Source organism: Acyrthosiphon pisum, chromosome A1 (genome assembly GCF_005508785.2).
Source record: "Acyrthosiphon pisum isolate AL4f chromosome A1, pea_aphid_22Mar2018_4r6ur, whole genome shotgun sequence".
Lineage (NCBI taxonomy): Eukaryota > Metazoa > Arthropoda > Insecta > Hemiptera > Aphididae > Acyrthosiphon > Acyrthosiphon pisum.
The window spans coordinates 5,465,631-5,490,057 of record NC_042494.1 but is presented as its reverse complement, the minus strand read 5'-3'; the positions used below and the strand labels follow the sequence as shown (position 1 = coordinate 5,490,057).

Here is a 24,427-nt window from a genome sequence, read left to right as displayed (position 1 = left end):
AAAAATTATAAAAAATTAAAAAAAACACACATCATTGTAAAATCAACACATTCATCGTTCCACTCAGAATCTAAAATGTATTAAAAGTGTTGGTAGGTAGTTAGTTCATCAAATATCGTACCAAGCTGTGTTATAAAAATGAATATATTAAATTATATATTTTATACATACTACACAATTGTATATATGTATATTATATTATTATGTACTTGGGACTGCGAAATTTATGGTTAGATAGTCTGAACAGGAAATTTCAGTGGAGTAGATATTAATATAATATATAATACACCTTATTAAAACAGGATGAGTTGGTCGAATCGATCAATCCCTTTTTGTGAAACTTTGTGTACTGTTATAACTTATAATATTCAGTTATTTCAATCACATAAGTACTACACGTATTCATGATGGCAGTTGGTGAACAGAATTAATGGGAGGGATATCAAACGTTATTGACTACAAATAACAAATACTAATTTTGTTCAGCTAAAAAATGAAAATTTCGTTTGTGTGGTTTTATCTAAAATTGAGTTGAAGGAATTCTGTGTTATTAGTAACTTAATTAACTGACATATATTATATTATATTTTATTTTATTTTGGCTCGCTAAGTAAAAGTCTCGAGAGCCGTTTTGTTTAAGACGACGTGTGGGATTATCGTACGAGTTCGTTATCTATGGTTAAATAGCTAAATAGTAATGGATACTGGGAAATATAATATATTACCTTTATAATACGAGTAATACTTCTTCACGAATATAAAATACATGATATAAGATTTATGAAATTCAGTCCTTACATATTGTAAAAATAATTTGGAAAATAGATCGATTTTCAGTGTACACGCGTATTCAAACAGAAAATGCACACAAAAAGTTTCACGCGAATCTGAGTGATGGCATTTTGAAAAGGTCATTTTTCTTTGTTAACGTTGGTTTATCCTAAGGAATAACTACCTACGACCGTTAGACATTTTTGAAGAAATGCGAGTAGGGTCGGTTTTGAAGAATTGTCAACAAATGCGGTGTTTACATAGTTTTGCTTAGAATTGTTTTTTGAATGCGATGATTTATGCTGTGATTTCGAAATGTAAATATTGCGATTTTTTATTTTCAAGTGATACAATAACTTAGAGCAATAAACAAACTTAAAATAAAATAAAATTGCACATTTTATCAGTTATTTCAATGCAAACCGTGTTACAATTAATGCATATACAATATTTATACGGTTTTGTATTTTATTCGTTTATCATCAACCATCTACTATTCCCACTGATATATTATATATTTATATTCCTCAATCACTTGCAGTTCATACCATCTGATACCGACTTGGTACTTGAATTGCGATCCTATCTATAACGGGGAAACGTCATGGAGGAGTCGCCGTGACTCGGTAATCGCCGAACCACACCTGCCTGACAATCAGTTGGTTGTTTCCCGTCATTCGATTCACCGAATAATCAACTGGTCAAAGTAAAATAAGTGACTTATATTATTCCGATGTAATTCATACTTTCTATACTGTGTCAAGTTATAATCGATTTTACTCTTTCCAGTATTAATGTATTAGTATGACCATATTTAAGCCATGTTAAAATGTATGTGCATAATTCAGCAAAGATAGTGTTTAATTTATGTATCAATCAATATTGCGTTTCCTCCACTGCCATCCACTATCGAATCTACCACGTAGGGCCGACTGCGTTAATATTACAATATTGCCAGAATGAATTATGAACGCTGACATAAATATTTTTTTTTTTTTTTATTGGACAGTTTTGTCCTAATTTATAGATTTTACAGCCAAAAATATTTTTTAATAATATCACAACTACCAATAACTTATATATTGGATATTTTTTTTAACGGATCTGATTTTTGTTTAATTCGAGGTGGTTGATGAATGGTGACTATGAGTTAGCGTTCATATTGGTAATGATTTGTTATACCGAACTTATTAAATTTTCACGTACGTTTAAATTTTATATTTTGGTTCTATTGTAAAAAAATCAAAGATGCTAAACTTATTACTATTTTAAACGTTTTATTCATACTAATCTGAAATCATTTATAGTGATAGATTTATCGTTCGAAAAAGGAACAACATATAATATAATATGTCATATACATAACATTCTCGATCTACATAATTAATTTAATTTAATTAAGTGATTTTCACAGAACTAATACGATTATTTGTTCACACAATGGATATGAGCATTTTAAGCTCGCACTCAATTATTGGGACATGAATAATATTATCATCATTGCTGAAATGATTTCTATTTAGATGTTCAGATATGATTGGCTATGATATTTGGAATGATTAAGTCTATAATTATTCTTCGTTTCTGTTATTGGGTTTCATCGTCCATAGAATGCATAATATTCCATGAATACACTAATAACATACATCAATATTATATTACGCCGATCGACGGGAAATCATAATATGTGCAGCGATAATGGCACAATTCTGCACATACAATTAAAAGAGGTTTACTGCGCGTATAGGCTGCGTAAGAACTATAATATGGATTTTGGTAAGTAGTAGTATTATTATTAATAATATTTTTATCGGTAAGATTTAGTATCGGCGGGGGGAGGGATTCGAACTGACCATCGCGTGTAAATCAAATGAGTGCGTGTGTGTGTGTGTGTGTGTGTGTGTGTGTGTGAGACCAAAGGGCATATAATAAAGTAACGAATTATCCGCTGGCCGCCCACCCGAATCGCTGCTTTAGTGTGGAACCGTCTTGAAAACACAGCGCTCTTACGAAGCAAAACACGTACGCTAAACACCCATCGCCTTACACGCTGCAGTACACGGTTAATATTGATTAAAATCCAGGGATTAAGAAAACCCGTTGCCAAATACGCCGATGGGCGAGGGTGCGCGCGGGAGTAGGCGAACTCGTTAGAGTATAGTCGTATATACGCGTTTCTGCACTGATACTCACCTCCGTTCGAACCAACTTTAAAATATTACAGCCGCCGAGGCCAAATCGAAAGGAATTAAAAAATCAAAGCGATGCGATAGTACGATATGTATAACTGCAGTCATGTAATAAAACGTCCCGTCGACGTGACCGAACACAATGATAATACAGGACAGTCTCACGCGGTAGCTTGCGGAATACAATCTGATTAATTTTATGAGTTGAACTCATTTGCATTTGCACTCATTTGACGTTTTTTTTTTTTTTTCATTGGTTTCAATTCTTTATTGGACAAAAAGTATATATTTTACCATTGGATCCAGGGTGGAGCAATGAACGTATTGATTTTATAATAATTTATACTTTTAAACATTTAATTTTTGTGTCTAGAGGCATTTTTTAGAAAAAAAAAATGCTCCAGTCATCATCAACTCCAATGGACGTTTCTGGTAAAAAATCGGATCTTGTTTGTGCCTAATAGCAGGGACGCGGGGTAGTTATTTACATGACATTTTAGATTCTGAGCGGAGCGATGAATGTATTGATTTACATGATGTATGTTTTATTTTTTTTCTCTCCGTGTAGACAATAAATAGTCGAAATAATGTTTTCATTTTCATTTTCAGTATCTTGTTTGATGGGAAAGTGAATCTTGTTGGTGCATTGAGGAGGTGAAATTCCCATATTCCCAGTAGTTTTCAAACGCACCGAGAAAAACAAAATTTTTTTCTATGAATGTCAATAATATTATATTTGTTGTGTAAAAAAGTTTGAAAATTTAATACAAGGCTCTTAATATATTGTTACAATGAATTTTGAAAAATATTAAAAATACATAGTCACAATTTTTTTTATGAGCATTTAAAGTTCAAATCTTGACAAAACACGTAAAAATCACGAAAATGGTTTTTGCGGAGTACCTATCCAATCTACAACTGTGCTCATCTAAACTTTAAATGATTATATAATGTAACTTAACACACTAAAAGCACTGACAAATTGAGTAATATTATTCAAAAAAATCAAATCTGTTTTACATGTTTCGTTGTAATGATTATATTTTTTCTTCAAAATTATGTTTTTCCTGTATAAAACTGTTTTCATTTTATAGTATTTACAAAAACTCTTTGGGCTTTAAATATAATAATAATATAGTTTTTTTACAATCAAAACGTGACTCTCAATTTTTTTTATTCAAGATTCATTAATTAACGTTATCTATAAAGCTATACAGATAAATGAATTAATGGATCTTTGTTTCCCAAACTTTTGTTTTATGATTGATATAACCCGTTATGTCAAGTCTTCGATTATTTTTTTTTTCTCACAATACATTTTAATATGACCTATATAACTAAGTATGCGGCTTACACTTTTTAGTCAAACAAATAATGGATGCACGTAAAAAGTGTAAAATGATATATAAAATATATAGTATAAATTATAATGTAAACACTATACATTCGATATTTTAACATCTACTGAAGTGTTATGGAGTTTATTCTTAAAAGTATGAACATTTTTTTTTATGAAACGTAACTATATTAATATCAACGTATTAAAAATAATATAATATTTAAGTAGATACATTAAAACAAGAAAAAAATGTAGTATATAATTTTTTTCTTAATTTGTATTTCTCGTTGTTCTATATTTGTCTGGAACAAAATCTTTCTTAATGAATCCGTAAAATGTTGTAACACCATGCTTGCATATTAACTTTGAGACATTTGTTAGAAATGTTTTCGGAGGATTACACAAAGGCTGGTGTTAGCGTTTGGTGTGCACTTCTGTGGTCCCATGAGGATATCATGGTGTGAATCGATTTTCTAAAACTTGTTCGTATATGTGTACCTTAAGCACTTTGGGTATACAATACCACAGTGCCTAATAAACTCCCGGTAAAAGAGTTTTTACCATAAATACAGCACTTGGTAAATTAAATTAACATTTTTCCCATGTCAGCTTTCTTATTTTCAATATGATAAATTTTAGCATTATTCCTCAGAGATAAGATACCAGAAATTATAGTGAAAAAATACCATTATTATCATATAATAACTTTGTTTTGGAATATTTTTAAGATTATTAGATTTAATTTTTTTTAAACTATAAATTTTAATATTTCCACTACCTATATTTATCAAATATTTATTTCTAAAAAAAATATGTGACAACTTTTAAAAATAATTTATCTATAATATGATATTGAACTTTCAGCTTAATAATAATTTATACCTACATTATAGCCCACAAGAAACTAAAATTGTCTGTATATTTTTTATGCTATTATTTACTTTAATTTAAAATTAATTTGAAGAATGGGTAAGCACTAAACAATGATATCTTAACATTATTCAATTATTGATTGTAAGTAAAATAAGTAAGAATTCAAAAGTTTTGTGTTTCTGAAATTTTACATTGATGTAGTGATGTGACTTATTCATATTTTATTAGTTTTATTTATTAATATTAACTGTGATTTTAAATATAGATTGATATTATTAAGATAATTAAAATCTGATGGTAATAATATAAATTTATACGTACCTAATACAATAATATTGTTTGAGTAATTTTTTTTTAATTTTACAAGATAGTATATTCATATTTCATGGGACTAGTATGAGAAATTCTTCTTGATTTTACATGTAAGCCTATGACACAGGTATAATAATATTAAAATATATGAACTACCTATAGTTCATCATATGTAGGTACGATGTGCATATATTTATTTAAAATCTTAAACAATTATGATGAATAATTTCAATTACGAATCAACAAGATTAGGTTACACATTTAATTAATCGTATCCAATTTACAAATAGATGTATTTAATAGTTGTATTTCTATAAGTAATATACAACAATGTAAAAATAATAAATATCTCCCAGCTACATACATTTCACGAATTAAGTGCAATAATGATAGTAAGTTGACGTATTGACAATACATGTTTGTGAAAAACAATAATTCATTTATTCAGTGGGCGTGTTTTTTTTGCTTTCGTGTAACAATTGGGGAACTTTTAATCATTGTTTGGGATAAGGCTTTTAACTACGAGATGATTATTTGATGAAAATATAAAACTATGATGGAAGTTCTGCGTCAAAATTAATGCTTATAAATTTCTTTGCTTGTTGAAAGGGAAAGTTTAAGTAACCAAAAATACATTGGAGTTGAAATAACCTCATTCAAGTTATAACTTGAGTTTTAAAATTATAATATATTTATTATTTAAGAAGAGCGTTTAAAATTGCTTTTTACTTTATCTTTATAACATAATATTATCTATTATTTATACTCATCCTGCGGCTTATGTGTATAGTATGTAAAGTCTTGTAATAGTCTATAAATCTTCATAGTAACAATATTTATATATGCTGTTATTATTGTTCTATAAAAGAATATCTATAATTTAAAAAAAAAACCATATCATATTTTTTTTTAAATTTCATATGGTTAGAATAGTTCATTAATATAATGAAAAATAAATAGTTTTTCAAGTTATATATTCTGAAAGGTGTGATAAATGTATACGTTTCACGATGATATAGTTATTTAACTTAGTATCTGTTATTACCTTCTGGATTAGTAATAATGATTCATTTTTTAATTTGCAAAAACTAGCCACATAGATTAAAGCAATAATTGACGTTCAAGTTTTGGAAACATTGGATACCTACTTAAATTTATACAAGCACCAATTTGTGTATTCTTATTGCTTCAAAAAATATTTCTAGTAGGAACTTGAAACATTCCACTATTGATCAAATAATAATTTTCTATATTAGATGACATATCACAATTATTTTAATTTAACAACTTTTAAACTAATTTTAGTCTATGTATTTATATTTATATTTGTATTATATTTCATATGCATATTAAATTGTTGATTTTTTTCAGTATTTTACATCAATGTTGATAAAAATGTTTGTGATAACTAAGAAGTTTGAAAATTGAGTACAAGAACTCAAATAAGTGTTTTTATAGCAATTTAAACTGCAATATAAAATAACACATTTTTTTTTATAGGCGTTTGAGTTCATAATTTTGGTAAAATGTTTAAGAATCACAAATTTGTAGTTAAAAATATATAAAATGTTCTAATTGAAAAAAAAGTGCTTTGCATTGTAATAGTAACAAGGATTTTTTAAGTTTTTCTGACAGAATCATTTAAGATCGAAACTTACATAATATATATTTTGCAACTTTTATTTCAAGACATTTAAAATTCAATTTTTTACAAAATATTATTGTATGTTCTTTTATTGTAATTCCGAAGATATAATATCTCATAAGAACTTGAACACTTTCTATTCGTACATTAATATATTAACTATTCATGATGCAATTTTAAAAATAATTAGATTTTGTATGCTATAAATTGCCTATTTGTACCACGTAACGAATCACAACGTTCTGAGGTACTTTAGTGTTATCTTTAATGTTGTTTATGAGAGCCAGTTATATAATAATAAGGTACTTGATTAAAATATTATATGCATGTTGTTTTTGGAAAAATCTATTTCAACATACAGTATAACCTACTGCAACATAAATAATATAATATAATAAAATATCTTCAGAAATATAGTCTATCAAACAATCTTTGCTCAGAATCATTTTTCATATGCAATGGTGTCTCATTGAATTCAAATTTGACACATCCATTACAGTGACCTATTCGATGAAGAGGTAAACTCAACACCCTCTACACAGAATAGCGAGTATTGGGTAAACATTATGAATATACATGTTGTATAAAAATGAGTAGAATTTTTACATAATTTATTGACTATTTAAAGATTAAGGTATCAACGAGTTATTATTTACTGCTAAATAATTCAATGGAGGATTTATAAAGTACAATCGATTTTTGAAATAAAAACACGATGACTAACAATCATCAAGATTTTAAAGATAGATACTTTTTAATTCAAAATAAAAAAATTATTTATATTGAAAGACTTATAATCAATTTAACTTTTTTTTTTTTAACTCAGATAATATACAAAAAAGTATGAATTGTTTAACAACACAATTGTTGATAATATTATTTAATATTAATATACAAATCGTTTTTAACAAACAATCGATGTTCTATAAAAGATTTTAATAAAAAGTATAGGATTTCGTATTTAAAAAAAAATTAAGCTGGTCTTTGTGCAACTAATAACTGAATAATTGATCACGACTCAATTAATCATTCAAGCACGTTTTTATCTAAGTATTAGTGTAACGTGTAGATACATAAAGAAAACGTACAATTATTTTAAACCAAAATATGTTCGCTGTCTTTCATAAGATCTAGAAAATGATGACAATATCACGTAATCTTTTTTTAAAAATTAATATGGATAAACAAAAGAACGAAAAGATTGATAAAAAAGATAAAATCTAAAGATAAAAAATAATGACTTTGTTTTAGTATATATTTTACGAAGGATCATTAATCTAACATTACAATTACATTATAATGTTATAATAGTTATAATGTTGTATTATAATATTATTTATTATTAACATTACACTAACATTAACTATATAATACAAGGTGTGATTATAAAACTATAAGCCATATTTAATGTAAAAGCAATACCTGCTATGTTTGCATATTTTGTCTATACTGGAATTCATGAACTATTCAAAAGAAAAATTATGTGAATTTTAATTTTAAATAAATTTCAACATTACACAGACATAAGTATAATATTATATCTGTTGAAAGCCACGATTGACCTAAACTCGAATTTAATTTACTGCCCATTATATTATACTGCAATATTATTCTCTATTTTGAAAAACATATTCATTTTATGATTGTTCATAAATTATTGTTTATATCAATGATAATATTATTATTGTTCGATAACAATCGTACCTTTTTTAAATATACATATTGTCGTGTACTCTATTTATATAAACCTTTATTTTTAGAATGAATTTTTTAAAGACCCATTATTTTGCAACCACATATTAATATATTATTGTGATTGTTTAAAACGTAATGTCTGATCGATCGTTCTCGAAATGTTTAATTTTTTATTCGAGCTATACCAAATCCGATAAATATGCTATAAATCATAACGATCGAATTTAAACGAAACTCGGCCAACATTAACGGCATTATTTTTGAGGATGAAAAGCTTAATAGCTTACTGTCTTCCTCTGGGGATAATTTTAATGGCATATAATTGAACATCAAATTATTATATTCGTGGTGTATAATATAATATAATGGCACCATCTATGTTTTGATGAATTTGACTTACTCAATTATATTGGGAAAGAATATTTTTACTTTTATTTTAGTATTGTACAGAGAGTAAATTATTCCTTAATACCTTAAACTTAAGACTACTAAAAATTGACCACTATAATCATTGTAAATACCTACGTAAAAGAAACATTTACGAAAAATTCTAAAAACATATAATATAGGCCCCAATTGAATACCTAACTGCATGTCTACATAGTCTATACTATATACATTTCAATACTATATTAAAATTGATATATATATATATATATTAATGCTAAAATATAATAAAAAATAATAATATTTCTTATATGATCTATGATGTATTATTGAGTAAAACTCCGCTAGTACCTCAAAAAAGTCTTAAATTATAAATCAACCATAAAACATTTGAAACATTTTTTTTTTTTTAGGAAATTATAAATAATAAACGTATTTTTTATTACTACCTTTTTTAAAGTGCTTTTATTAATAAAACTATTTTATCATAATAACTATCACTTATCAAATAAAGTACCTATGTGTAAAAGATAAACAAAATGAAATAAAATGATATATTTTGAAATGTACTTAACTTAATAGTATTAATTATGAAATATACCAAGATTGAAATAATATTTAAATCAGATAAAATAAATGGAGACATAATTTAAATATTACATACTATAAATTACATTTATATTATAAGTAACGTGCACATGTAGAATAGTTACCTATGTCATTTTCCCAAGTGCTGCGTCTTTTATTAATGGTGAGTAATATAATAAAGTGAACCATAAAATTAATGACCAATGCAATCCACAACAACGACGTTTGGTTCTCGGTTGTTAAAATTCAATTATTTTAAGATATTATTATTCAGTTTGTAATTTGTAGAAAATAATATTATACATTTTTTCAAGTAAGTGCCTCACAAAAAAAAGTGGTTTGTACAAAAAAAAAAACAAAACCTCGGATGAAAAAAAAATGGAGACAGTAAACTTATTTGTTATTAAGCAAGTAAATTCGTCAACATATTTAGTTATAAAATAACTAGGTACCTATTTTCGCATATGATTTAAGATACTAGGCGAGACTTACGATCCATATGACAGTATTAATTATTTAATACATTTTACATTTTTATTTTTTTATTTCAATACACGAACAATTATAATATTGTATAATAATAATAGTTCTAAGATAGTTTGAGTAAAAAGGTATTAGTTGCATTTTGGGTATATATGTAATTTATGATTTAATATAAAAAATATATTTAGTTTAATATTCGTATTGAAATATTATTTTTGAAAACATAATTATATATTAATGACTGGACCAGTGGTTCACAAACTTATTTTTCACGTACCACTCATGATGTGTATTATTAATCAATTGCGTTCTTATTATGTTTATAAATATAACTATACCTGTTTGAAATTGTAATACACTTCTTTCAAATAATAATAAGACAGTTAATTACTGCAATTTGATTATTTATTAATAAGAATATATTCATTCCAATAAATTAAATATGTATTAGTAACCAAATATTTAATTTAATTATTGTAGCTATCTATGTTCTACGTACGGGTGAGTCTGTGTATATCGACGATATGATGTATTGATGTACTTTCCGTGATTCGGGACAAAAATAATAATGTGTGCCGTATATTATATAGAATAATATTGTTGTAATTAAAATTGTTTTAAATTTATTTATTTATCACCTTGTACGTGTACCATACTTTGAGAACCACTGACTTAGTTAATAAAAAAGGCTTTAATTAAAATGTCTTAATATAGTTATTTATACACGTCACTATATATTTCAAACTTAATGTGATTTTGAAAAAGAAAATCATGATATGTATTAACCATAAATGCAATGGTTATAAACAATCAAATTCATGTTTTAAACTTAAATTTGTGCCAAGTACTATAACTGCCTGTTCAAAAATATATTTAAAAAAAGTAACTATACAACTCATAGTTTTATCCACTCAGTATTACTATTAAAATATTGGTATTGTGTATGATCGATTTAATATAAAGTCATATTATACAACAATAACAATATTAACTCTCACCAATATATTTCAATTAATTAAAATTGAATATTACAAATGATGATTAAAGCTACATAGGTAAACGTTATTTAAAACTGCAGTTGTGACAATTTGTATTGATTAAAATATGCAATTGTATATTATTATTAGTAAAACTAAATGAAAATAATAAGTGAGTAAATGAGAACAATTATTTTTACAATAATTATATTATTTTATAATGAATATAATTTTAATGAATAATAATCCAATGACATTATTTCAACTTTTATATTATGTCAGTTTTGAGTCATAATATATTTTAGTTATGAAACTTTACTTCAGACAAAAATTTAAAGCTTGCACTTCAATGAACAATCTGAAAAAAAAGATGGTAAAATGGTGATAATTCTTCTTATAATCACTTGAAAAAAGTCGTATAAAAAGTCTTAAATATAATTATTAAATTATAAATAATCTATCCATTAGCTTGTAAGTATAGTTTAAAATATAAAATATTAACGTTCTAATATTAATAATTTATGGGAATACCCATACAATTTATCTATTTTATTTATCATTAAAAAGGCTTAGATTTTCATTAATAATAATTCCACAGTTTATAACTATATATAACTTTTTATAATATATTATTATAAGTAAAAATTGACATTGAAGTATTCATTTTGATTCATAGTTTTTTATTCAATCCTATTTTTTTCACAGAAAAGACTAGGTCACTGCATAAAATAAATGCTGGGTAGGTATGTAATAAATAATAAATGTTTAGTTATACACTTTTTAAATACAATTTCGTAAAAATTTTTAAATTTTTAGTAATTATAAAAACATAAAATCCCTAATATTTAATAACTACTTAAAATATATATTCATAGAATGACCGGGGAGGAGGAATATAGCTCATCCAGGCTCCATTAAAACACATTTGTGCCTTTCTGATATACTAAAATCTTACTCAATTTCACATTCAATGAATAAATGTGCAATATAGCTATGTAATCAAATAATATGCTATTTTAATCAATCATAAATAAAAAATAATGCATTTACTTTTGAATAATAATAGAAATAAAATAGAATATTCTTATAATATTGCAATGTCAACTGTCTTATGCATTATGATAAAAACTGGTGAGACCGAGAGTGATATAAACTTAAGTACATATTAAATTAGATTAATATTTGGTTCTTATATAATCACAAGAGACTGATTTTATTTTTGAACAAAGCAATATAAATACGTAAACAAAGTTAATCTGGTTGTTGATGTTTGTCACTAAGATGAAATAAAGCAATTCACGTTGGGTATAGTTGCAGAGGCCTAAGTTTAATCAAAAATGAGGCTATAAATTTAAGAGATGATTTACGATGTCGCATAATACAACACCCGCAGTAATAACTCATCGACATTGCCACATAATTACACTGTCTACGGTTTTAGACTTGTTCAGTAACACCACTGATGTAATATATTAATATAATATAAAGTTAACCATTAAATTTTAATGTATATCAATAAAAAATAATTTATTGTTAAAGTGTATTTAATAAACATAAAAAATACGTTAAAACTTCAACACATGATGCAAAGTATTAGTATGCAAGTGGTATGCATATGATATCGTATAAGTATTTAGTCTGATATCAGCCATCAATCAGGAATAAACACGAACACATGTTCGTGAAAATTAATTATAATTATCATTAGGTAATTTCTTAGTCAATATGTACAATAAATATCTATTTTTTTTTTTTTTTATTAGATAAAATAGAGTATTTACAATCTGAAATATTTATATACAATACAATAAGTAAACTTGATAGGTAATATAAGGAACATACCATGAAATGGCGTGAGGAGGGAGGTCCACCAGTTTGATAACCCTCTAACTTAGGGTATCAATAAATATCTATGATAATATTTATTTTCTGAAAGTACATTATTATTTTTAATTATTTTCATTAGATTTTAAATTATTAAACATTTCAACCACTTAAAAATAAAATAAAATCTTATATTGCTATAAAAATTTCTTGTCTGTCTTAAACATAAAATTTTAGTTTTAGACTAATTTAAATAAAATAAAAACATAATGTTGAATTTTCCAAATGGGTTTCTCGACTATTATTAAAAAAATCTTTAATTAAATCTATAACCAAATTGAAACACACTATACGCGCCGATTTCGTTTTTAAAGTTCTTTCGTTAATTTTTTTTTTGCTTTCAGTTTTTTGTCGTTTAATAAATTTCGTTGGGTGTACATTTTATTTGAAGACAACGTTTAATGAACAAATTACATTCAATGTTACCTTAATTCTAAGCAAATAAATATAAGCATACTATCACGGTCATATATAGTATAGATTTGATAGTATGAATATTATGACTATTAAAATAGCAGGAGGTCAAACGAATAATCATTAAGTTATTTTAATATTATAATATTATAACTGATATACATGACAATCTGATGATATCAAACTATTCTTATAATATTTATACACTATTTAAATAATTAAAATTAAATAATTGTGGCCTGATGTGGCGCGGTGGTTAGCATCAGTCACGAACGTGCTCTGAGGTCAAGCATCGGAAGGTGTCGCTTGCTCCCGCATTGGTGACCATCCGGGATTTTAGTGACATCTACACCGCATAAACATGTGTTCCAAGCCGTAACCTCATCCCCCATAATAAAAACATACTAAGAATAACCTTCAGGCTAATGACCTCAGTTGTCTTAAGTAAAAAAAAAATAAAATGTACATGCATTAATTAATGTAATGTACAACTAGAAAGGTTAGAAATGATTATCTTAAAAAGCAGAAATCTAAATGTAAATTCTACTAAACCATATATTTAAAATCGTTGTTAGTTGTTCTTAAATAAATGTGGTATTATGCATTTTTTGTAGTTGCTTTAGAAATTAAATATCAAATGTATTTCGTTTCATTTAGGAAGATAATTACTATCATTTTTGTATATTTAAAAACCGAGCAGGAATTACTGGATTCTGTTATTACGAATATTATCATGTTTACGAAAGTAATAAAATTGTGGCTTTTCAAAAATATTTATCACGTATTCCACACAGTATTCAAGTAAAATCTTAATATATAAATTCAAATTATACACCAGATGATAGTTTATATTTATGAAAACATTTATTGGAATAAAGCTGCATGGTACCATAAAATATAATGTTTTTTTTTTCTGGTGGACAATTTAAATTAAAAATCGAGTTTAGAGTTAAGTTAAAAGTTTAGTTAAAAGTTTACATATAATTATGACAATCAATGATACACTGAGCATTTAAATACGATTATAGTTAACAATGATCAATTAACATTAACTTTATTTATCAAAAAAGATATATTACAATTTAAAATAAACAATCCATCAAATCGTATAATATTGTCTAATGCATTTGAATATAATTAATTACAATTTTAGTTTGAGTAACGCGAAAAATATATTTTGTTCAATGTATGGGTATAATTCATCAATAATCCCTTACATTTGATTATTACTTAATAACGAAGCCCAAAATATCGAAGCCCAAAGTCAAATTCAAATCAAATACAACGTATAATTATCATTTATAGAACTATGGGCAATACAAATGAACAGTTTATTTTACAATTATTATAAAAATATTGATTAATGTACCTACTATTATAGGTATGTTGAAATATTAATGTTATGAAATTGTTATTTAGCTAAAGTCTCACATAAATTTTAATTATTTTAAATAATTGCTTCAATTTTATATAGCTGTAACATTTTCACAATATTTTCATTATAAATATATCATATTTTTTTCTACCGATGATTTTAGTTTTTTATAATATTTACAATTTAATAACTACAGCAGTACCTACTGTAAATTACTTTTTTTTACGTTATTTTCTAAAAATTATAAATATAGTAATTTTGAATTGGTACCTAACATAATATTTGCATTATGAAACTTTCCAATAAGTAATTTAAATATTATTTGTTACAATGAATTAAATGCAACCTTAACTTGTTGACAAAATCTATAAATTTAAACAATTTCTCACGGGTAACAATAATTAGCATATATTTTAATAGGAATACGCGTAAGAGTGTCATTAAAGGATGGGACGTTGTTGTTAACTTTGTGGAGAATTATGGTAATATATAAGCGTACACTTAACGTTTAACGATTCACGCAGTGTCTTTTATGTGATTTTAAATCGTGAGTCGTTAAACAAAAATAAAAAACCAACAAAAAACCGATGGTAAAATCAATTTTTTAGGTGTTAAAAAGGCAGTCGAGTGTAGAGTACTAGAGTCTGTCTATACCATTATTGAACAATAATAATAATAATAATAATAATACGACACGACAACACGATCAGTAATACCAGAAAATAGGTAAATAACACCACCACCACGACGTACGGTCGGATTGCAAAGTGTGTCGCATCCATTTTCTTCTCACTCTGTATCTAAATCATCAGTGCAACATGTCTTCTCACTCGTCGTTCCCCGTGTCTTTCCACGTAACTGAACCTGCTTTACTCGTCGACCGCGATGCGCCGCTTGCTCCAACAACCTGCAACTAGTCGTTATCGGTCAGAAAAAATAAACTGAGAAGAATACTTACTCGCTATTTTATTATTGCACATACAGTATAGTAAGTTCGGTAACGATAATGGCTGACAACGGCTGTTGATAGCGAAAGGAAATAGTGGGACCTTCTCTCCCACCCCCCACCCCCTCCCATAACACACTGACACACATATAAGTACACGACGGTGTGCGCGAGTGTGTGTGTGTGTATGTGAACCTTAGTGGTGGTATATATATATATACAGTGTACACAGATACAACATAAAAGCTTTTAAAGATAATACGGGCGAGAAAATAACATCGTGCCGAGAATGTCGGAGACGACGGGCACCGAGTTCATTGTTGGTGGCCATTGTTAAGTATGACGGCGGTGGCGACAAGACGAGCGGCGAGTCGGTCAATGGTGGTGGCGGTGGTGGTGGGTGGAGGGGTTCGAGAGAAGGGGTTGGAAGGAAACAGCCGAACCGTTTACTGTTTATATCGTCGTCGTCCGGACGGTCGCGCCGTTTTTGTGTCCACGTGCACACCCCTTTTCCGTCGCCACCAACTCACATTCGTCCGGTTATTAACGCCAACGTTCCGTATAAAATTGAATTCTAAAGATTATGATAATATAATATTAATAAATAAGTATTTTTACTCGTGCCATAATATCAAGAACACTTTCGACCGGCGTTAATTGTAAACACGATTTTAGAGATGCCACCATCCACACGGCAGGCGTTAATGGGTTTTCGACCAACGACCTTAAATACCAAACACGTTCTTGGGACAGAATGCCATGTTTTGTTCCCAACCGACGCCGAAATAGACCCGCCCCGTAGATCGATACGAGTCGTTTTGGCCAGCTGAGACCCTGAACTGAACAGACGACCAGATGCGTCTATTCGTGATTGATATTATAGCGCCCTAGGATGTTTTTTGTCGACTGTTTCCCCCTACAACATATTGAGTAGTGAAATTATCGGATTTGTACAAAACTGTTTCTTTCTCAATTTACCTCGGTGCAGGCTTTCTCAATGACCAAGTCACTGACGTTCTTGATTTAAATGGCTTGCTTAATAGAGTTACCCTATCTACCTGTGGGTATGGTACCTGTAGCTGAGTGTGCTACGAAAAACTCTCATACATTTTTCGAAAAATGTCTTCATTATAAATACTTATGGTTAAACATGTGATGGAGGCTGTGGCCATGCATATGCAGTAAGCATCATTCCAAAAAAAAAAAGTAGGCAGATTCGTCACCCGTTAGCGATCCAGTTTTACGATAGGCAAGTGCATCGTACCACGACGTCATGTTTGCCGCATTATTACATACATTAATTATACGCGTCAGGTGTAAAATTTAATTGCATAAACGAAAGTAGGTACCTATAGTGTCCGACCTGTGTTAATAACCCATACCGGTGCACCGACGAAGAACATTTTATCGCTTATAACAATGAAAATATATAAGATTATATTCCTTCCATCTTTACGAGTGTGTGTGTGTGTGTGTGTGAGATTTATACTTTTTACCAAGTAAATTATATTATATATAATTAAATATACAAGTTTATGACTATTTTATTAAGTTATTCCGAAGTTTTGCACCACTAAGTCTAGTTATGGAATTATAGGTAGGTACCTAAAGTATTAACCATACGTATAAACAAAAACTGTATAATTTGTGCATCATGTTATTTAAATTACCTGTAAGTTGTAATCCTGGAAGAGTTATTCTTTATGATAATATTGTTATATTTTCATAACAAAGGAAAAGTTTCATAAGATATTAATTGATTGAAATTGGTTGTTATAAAGATACCTATCACATTGTACTGAGAAAGTACGTATTATAGTTTATATAATTATTATTGTGTAACCAAATTTTTTAAAGTGATATAAAATATTATCTTTTAAATCAAATTAATTAATGTACGAGAAAATAATTGTATATGGTCAGTATACACCATCCCCATTTACAAACCATTATCAATATAATCGCATTTATATTAAATATGTATTATAATATATTGAGCAATAATATTATTTTATAGACATTAAATGCAACTGAAAGTGCTATCTTCATGAGAGTTTTTTTTTTTGTCAAAAACTATATTCTATTATTCTATAAATAGATTTTAATATAAAACGTAAATTAATTAGCTATATATCTACATGTATATAGAAATGAGTCCTGCACTACTTGAAGTTTTTTTTTCCATACTATAATTTATTTGGTTCCAACGTTATCAATAATTAAAAAATACGAAGTATTTACGAATGAAGATGAAAATGTATATTATAATACAAATAGATAATACTAGTACGATTTTTAATACATATCATTTATGGAACACAGCAAATTTTTACATTGCGTTAAAATGGTATACCTAACATAAAGTTAACCACGGGATATTATTAATAATGCTCATTAAGTACTGAAGTTTTAGCGAAACATGCTCGTTAGTCACATGCGTCTTTAAAAGCCCAACTTTTATTCACTCGTTCACGACCCACACAACGTGTATAGCCGGAAATAGTCTCTTAAAAACGTCTAATAGGAGTGGAGTAAGAGAATAATTAATGTGCTCGGCAAAAACTTCTAGATTAAAACTGTACATGCGTAGTTTTGATCAAGTTTATAAAATTAAGAAGTATAGACGCCGTCAGAAACGTATGCTCTACATACATCAACTTGTCACGTCTGACTACATGGTTAAGTATGGTAAGAGGGGAAATGTGGGTACGTTGTAAGGGAAATATTTCGTACGGCAACACACACGCCTTGTGCAATAACACGTCCGTCGTCGTGTAGCAGTTGTCGTTATTACCTTTATTGTTGTCGAGTGGAACAATAATTTAATTTCTTTACCGGTAGGTATAATTTAATGGAAAAGCGCCATAAAAATAAACTACGATGATATCTTCCAATTTGCGTAATAATTGTTAAATAATAAAACGAACGACGCCATTCGCGTTTTTTGAATTCATTCCAAAACAATAGTTATACACTCTGGACAACTATGGCTCACGTTTGTTACTTTTATAATTGTCGATTGGCAGACCATAGATAGAATATTACGTCCAAAATAATTATTACATTGTTATAGCATCGGTAATGTTTTTTGTGTACATTATATTTGTACGATTGAAAAGCTTTTAGATTGAACAAGGTGGTCTTCTAAACATACACCACACTTGCTGAGTCAAACATAAAACTGTGTTAGTATTTTAATACGATTTTTTTTATAGATTAAATATGTATGAATACATACATTGTCATATTTTTAAAATATTGCTACTGCTTTGCATTACAATTGATTTTTTTTATATTTTTAAATTTTAAAGTTTTAACTAAACATTTTAATTGAGAACATTTTTCTTAAAAAGGTTTAATACAATATAATAATATTATATGACATTAATGAGCATTTATTGCATAAAATCAAACACGAAATTGTTTGTGATTAAATCTTACATTCCTCCGATTATTTTTACTATGTAATTTGTTTTTATTTACCCTTTTACCACTGTAAATTTTTTGTCAAGTTTTTTGATAACATATTTAGTTTATATACCAAATAAATGAACCATTTTGATTGTTACCATTTGTCATCTAAGCATTCTCACTGAATAGTTTGTTGAACTTCTTAGACCGAAAATAGTTGTTGTTTTCAAAAATGTCATATCCAATTACCAGCATGAGTTTCAAAACCCAGTATTTAACTAAAGATTTTATTGTCTAATATCCCGGTCTCATGTCTTTGTAATGTTTTCAGGTTAGTACTTAATATTATAATGTATAATAATGTATAGTACAAACATAAGCCGATATAAAGTATTTTAAGGGTTTTTTTTTAAATTTAATTATAACTTTTTCTTGTATCTTATCCACATTAGTTTAACAGTATATTCAAGCCCAGTGCATGTTAAGCTATACACAGTTTAAACATAATAATCTAAAAATAGGCTGATGTATTTTCTAATCTAATCATTTTTATTTAAATAAAAATAATTTTTTTTATGAGTATCTGTATTGTAATAGTAAAAATATCTATCCAACTAAAGTTACAAATAAATGTAATTATTGGTATATATATATATATATATATATATATATTAATTGATATATGAATTTCCAATTCAAGATCTAGTTTCAGGAAGGTTTATCATAGAAAATAATGATGTTGGTAATTTTTATTAAAACTGGTTCTGTATTATGACAAAAAAAATTGAGTAAGAGCATAGCTCGAGGCGTTCATAAAATATTATATAAGATAACGCGTTTTACTCGAACAATACGATTATAATGGAAATATGAGGCAGGTACGAATTAGTTTGGCGGTTTAAAGTATTCATTAAAATGCGGGCAATTCTTTAACGCACCAGACGTATCTACTGAATTTCAATTATGATTCAGCATTAATAATAATTTCGAGTTTCATTATGCGTCATCACCCTTGCCAACATCATTTCGACATTCCTGAGTGATTGGAAAAAATATCGACAACCCCTCTGGTTTTTACACGGATACCGTTTACCGTTCATTCAGGAATGCGTGTCGCCACCATAGCAATATTTTCAAGCCATCCAAGGAAATGGTATTTAAACAGTTTGGAATTCGGTAAAAGTGAACCATAAAGTTGGGTGTCATCTAGACATAAAGAATAGTTCTAGATAGAATAGAAAGGTGAAACTGTGAGAGGTTTTCAAACGAATGTATTTTTGATTCAAACATTGACGGGATCGCTGAATTCTTTATTTCGTTTTCGATTGACAGAATAATCTTAGTTGGCACAAAATAATAAATAAGTATAAACTAATACATTCGATTTGATACCTCAGACCAGGGTCTATTTTTATGTTTGATATGTATTTGTAATATGTGGTACTAATGATTAAAGAATTTAAAGACGAATTTCTGACAGTATTTACATTGGTTTAATAATAAAATACTTATGAAATTATTTTTTAATCAGAAAATAAAGGTAAAAATAATTGATAAGCTTTTAAGTTCTATTATAGCTGTGAACATAGTTATGGCCTCGTGGCTAAGATCACATTATCTGATAACTATTAACACCTAAGTAGTCAAAGTACCTAATTATATTTAAATATTTTGGCAAGACCGCAAGCAGAATAAAAAAAAGAGAAATAAATATTAGCTGTCAAGTGATTCTCGTCATTAAGTAAGTCGCCGTAATGGACGTATTAAATTTGAATTCAATGATAAATCATTGATTACGAAAATTGATTCTGAGTGGATAATACTGAACTGAAGTCGATAGTAAGTATCTATTAGTTAAATACAGTGGTAGATTTGTTCAATGTTGCCAAAAATAAATCACATTTTAATAATCAAGTAATGATTATATTATTAGCTGATATTAAAAAACCAGTACCTACGAATCACAGTCCTCGGAACAGTGTCATTTATTTCGTGGTTATAAAAAGATTAAATTAACCATATATTATTTTAACATTGCTAACGCCTAACATCTATATAGTAAATAATAATATAATACTCGAAAGAGCGAAATACGTAATGGTTAAAAGTTATAAGTTCTACAACAAATAACTATTATCGTTATTTTGTAGTTAAATATATTACATCTAGTCAAAATCTGAACTTGAAATGCTCATAGAAAAAAAACAATTTATTGTGGTTTAATGTTATGGATTTTTGATATTTTTCACAGTCAGTAAAAGTAAAACGTATAAGAAATTTTGCAGGGTTGCATTTTTAAGTCTTAGCCATTAAAAATGACAATTGTTGTATAGGTTCTTACACGTAAACCCAAAAAATAATTTAAGATATTTCGTCATTTTAACCAATTTTGACCTTCAAGCAATTATAGTAAATATTGCTGGATATTTTTAAATTGCATTAAGAACCAACTTAGGATGAATCCTCTATTAAAGTCACAATGTTTTTATCAAGCATAAACATTTTTATCTGCATTATAATATATATGAATTTCAAATGTATATAAATAGTTTAAAATTAGCCTTAATACTAAATAATATGTATTTTACAAAGTTACTGTGTAAAGAAAATAATAATTTAAACAAAAATGGAATGTTTCAATTTTTTTTTTTTTTTTTAATAACAACAAAATAGTGAAAATCTTATGAAGAGAAATTGTTGTTTTATACTTTTATCTATTTTTATAAGTACAATAATAATAACGTATAAGTTATATACTATAACCGTTGACAAAAGAACACTTTGCGCATTATTGAAGCACATAATATTCGTTTAGTCGCATGTTTGAAATCGCTAGAAATAGGTTTGAACTGTCCAAATATTTCGTGTGGTTGACCTCCATCACCTACCGCACTACTACAACAACGTGTCGTGAGACGGACGTGTCTTGAAACCACAACTATAATGTCAAACTTTCAAGCAAACACCGTCACAGCCATATTATATAGAATCCGTTGTCGTGGTACACGGATTGGTTACTTAAGATGTTCAAACATTTTTTGGCCGTCCATTATGTGCTGCAAATGCTACAGTATAATACTATTGTTATTAATATACTACATCAAAATTGATTGTTATTTATCTATTGTTTTTCGATGGAATCAAACTAAAATGTATTTGCTTTGTAATACAGCAGTCAGCAACTTATTTAAAAAATGATAATATAATATAATATTAATTGACATTTAACGAAGTTCAATACCTGCTGTTAAATTGTATTTAGTTACCGTGAAAAGTAAGTCGCAATGATAATTTATATTGTATTTGATTGCAAGCGATTCCGTTATCTGCAGACATCAGATAGACGTTACTTGTACCATCGCGTCGTCAGTTCTACGAATACAGTAAATCGTATTTAAAGTGCAGTATTAAGAATCGATTGAAGACGTGTAGAGTACTATGTACAATTTTTAAAATTGTATAATAATATGTAAAATTATGATTACGGCTCGTATATAAATGCCCTAAAATATACCAAAAAATGCCCTTAAAAAATACGAGAAATAGGTAACAATGTCGTAAAAAATTAGAAGTGTATTAAAAAATGCCCCAAAAAAATGTTGTGCTTAAAACATGGATTAGGTACTTGAAATACATTTGTAGCGAGAAAAGCATCGTGTTAGACATTAAAAAAAAGATACAAGTACATTGAAATCCAAGCCTTAATTATAATCATCTCGAGAAAACTGAATTCCGTAAACTTAACTTATAATACGCGACATAAGCCTTCTCTGAAATGTATAAAATACCTATCTTAGTTTCCAAATAAACATTAACAATTAAATTAATACAAATATATTATTATCTGGAATTTTCAAAATTACATTGTAATAATAACTGGAACTTACTTTTTTAACAACCAACTTGTTTTAAATGCATAATGTGTGTGATAACTTGATTATATTGCCAATAAATAAATGACTTTAATACTCCATCAATATCGCACTAATTCAAGATGGATGTTTGTGTTCAACCATCCCAAAAATATTATTCTTTTTTTAAAAACAAGACGTACCTATTTTAATTATTAAATGCTTACGTAAAATGCATACATTATACAGTACACTCATATATATATATATATATATATATTTATTATTTCATAATATATAGTAATGTATAATATACACGCTTCATGCAGTTTAACACAGAGTGCTGTATTTTATTTCATGCAGGTCGTGCATGTTAAATAATTAATAAAATAACCTGCATTATACAACAGTGAACGTATGGGTACATAAGGGATGTTTACTTATTTCAAATGTCTTGACTCTACAAAAAAAAAAAACAAGTAAAATATAATATTGACAGAACTGTATTTATATTTCACTGTTCAAACTACTTTGTTAATTTAATTAATACATATTACTATTTTTAGCTTAAATTTAAATGTAAGTCTTTCATTGTAAAATACAACCAATAGTTAAAAATCTCAAAACTATTTATTATTTCATTTTTTTTTGAAACGAAGTTTTTTATGGCACAATGCGGATGGCACTACTCGAGTAGCTGGGAAAAAAACGTTCCTGACGAAATACTATGATTTACAATAAGTATATTAAAAAGTTATTTTATCCAAAACATCCAAATTTTGTTCCAGCATACTGATCGATCTAGTAATGCGATAATACTTTTTAAAACTGATTTGAATTCGTTATTATATGTACTTGAGATTGGTCAGTTCACTTTTCCCAATTTTACTTGAATATTTTGAAATTTTGGAATTTTCAAACGTTAATTATTCGGAATATAAAGCAGAAATCTTAAAATGTGGAATGACCGATTTCAAATAGACTTATAACCAATTCAGATTAGTTTACTTTCGCGTTATTAGATCGATTGGTAGGATGAAACAAAAAAAAAAAAAGCGGGAGTGGTAATATAGAGTGACGGTCCGCGATAGATTGATAGTAAATATATTTCGTATATTGATAACATATCACTACACTACGTCGTATATTATGCATTATTCATAATTATTATAATTAATAAAACATATAAGTTATAAGTATATATAAATTATAAGTACTAAAGTACATGTAAAGTGAAATCCCTTTAAAATAACTGGCGGTAAAATGGAAATCTCCAAAAGTGGTGGG

The 24,427-nt window shown here is 27.4% G+C and overlaps 1 protein-coding gene across 1 annotated transcript in view; it reads left to right on the top strand.

The window, feature by feature from the left end:
• The window catches only part of LOC100166138 (zwei Ig domain protein zig-8), a 238,148-nt gene that overhangs the window by 91,000 nt on the left and 122,721 nt on the right, over window positions 1–24,427 (top strand). The window lies entirely within an intron of this gene.